The following is a 1,840-nucleotide window of genomic DNA, read 5'->3' on the forward strand; positions in this document are numbered from 1 at the left end:
TCGTTGTTTGGCGGGCCTGAGCTGGATTCGAACCCGCCACCTTAGGTGTATGTGGCTGACGCCTTACCCACTTGAGCCACAGGCACTGAGCTACTCTTAAAATATTTTTCTGCCCTGTCATCACTCTCTTCTCCCAAGGTTTATGAGTTCCTATAGTCTTGTTCATTTTCCATTCAAATCTGTCTTCAGATTGTATGGTTTTTATTAACTTGCTTTTAAGTTAGCAAGTTAACCTTTTGCTATCTCCTTCTGCTGATAAGTTCATCCAGTCAATTTTTTATTTCAGTTTTACTTTTTAACTTTGAAAACTTCCATTTGATTTTTCTTTATAATTGGTATTGCTCTGTTGAGATTTCCTGTCCTTTCATTTGTTGAACTCTTCACTGATGACCCCTGAATGGAGAACTCTAGCTCTGGCCCCCTCCTCAGGCCTGGATCTGGTACCCTCTGTTTGCTAGAGGGCTTTGCTGGTCTGTCTCAGTCATTTCTGAGACAGTCTTCCCTCCAGTCTTCCTCTTACTGGTTCCCTCACAGGTGTCACCTTCACCAATTTACCCAAGCCAGAAATCTGAACCTTACTCTGATGTCCTTCCTTTCTTCCACTCTATTCCTGCCTTCTCATCCTGCTGCTAACAAGAACTATGAGGATTGGGCGGCACCTGTGGCTCAGTGAGTAGGGGCCAGCCCCATATGCTGAGGGTGGCGGGTTCAAACCCGGCCCCTGCCAAACTGCAACAAAAATGCAGCCTGGCATTGTGGCGGGCACCTGTAGTTGCAGCTACTTGGGAGGCTGAGGCAAGAGAATTGGCTAAGTCCAAGAGCTGGATGTTGCTATGAGTTGTGATGCCACAGCACTCTACTGAGGGCAACAAAGTGAGACTTTTTTTTGTCTCTAAAAAAAGAAAAAAGGGCTCTGAGGATCTCAGCTGGACAGTGCTCTCTCCTATCTCCATGCTCTTGGCTCATCTCAGCCTACAGCTTTCGTCTGGGTGACCGATTATCCTGCTTCCTCTTGCAGAATGATGTTCAACAGGGCTTGATGCCGCCTGCCCTCGGCCTGTGGCTTTCCAGGGCTGTTGTAGTGGTGTCCACACTGCTTAGCACACATGGGCCCCGTTTCTGGGCTCCGTTGGTCTCTCCAGCCTCCTCTTCCATTTTCCTGTTTCTTGCTTCCCAGCCTTCATCCTGGCTCCTCCTGCCTGTGGCTGTCTCTCAGAGTGTGTGTGGGAGGTTAACTTATCTCTTCAGAGAACCCCTTGACTCTCTTCTGGAGTGGCCTTGTCTGCGTTCCTTTCTTTTCCTTTTTCATCTTCTTTTGTTTTTTAGAGACAGAGTCTCACTTTATCACCCTTGGTAGAGTGCTTTGGCATCATAGCTCACAGTAACCTCCAAGTCCTGGGCTTAGGCGATGCTCTTGCCTCAGCCTCCCGAGTAGCTGGGACTACAGGGACCGGGTTTAAACCGCCACCCTCTGTATATGAGGCTGGTGCCCTACCCACTGAACCATAGGTGCTACCCAGAACCCTGTCTTTTAACCCTAACACAACTGACTGTTGTGTTCTGAGTGTCCAGAATGGGGGCTGGCATGTAAGACTGATTAAAGTTTGTTTGACGAGTGAATGGGTATGCCCAGCATCTAGTTGAATCAGTACATGATGCTTTTCTTTTTTTGGCCGGGGCTGGGTTTGAACCTCTGGCATATGGGACCTGCGCCTTACCCTTTTGAGCCACAGTCGCTGCCCTAGCTTTTCTCACTTTAATTGACATCTGGATAAGCAGTGCAATTTCCTCAAAAGAACTGAATAACGAGAGGAATTTGGCAGATGAGATTTTTTTTTGA

General features: G+C 47.8%; 1 protein-coding gene across 1 annotated transcript in view; it reads left to right on the forward strand.

Annotated features, from left to right (window-relative positions):
* The window catches only part of NPLOC4 (NPL4 homolog, ubiquitin recognition factor), a 98,511-nt gene that overhangs the window by 13,498 nt on the left and 83,173 nt on the right, over positions 1-1,840 (forward strand). The window lies entirely within an intron of this gene.

Source organism: Otolemur garnettii, unplaced genomic scaffold (genome assembly GCF_000181295.1).
Source record: "Otolemur garnettii isolate 467f Iridium unplaced genomic scaffold, OtoGar3 scaffold00018, whole genome shotgun sequence".
In the NCBI taxonomy this organism is placed as follows: domain Eukaryota; kingdom Metazoa; phylum Chordata; class Mammalia; order Primates; family Galagidae; genus Otolemur; species Otolemur garnettii.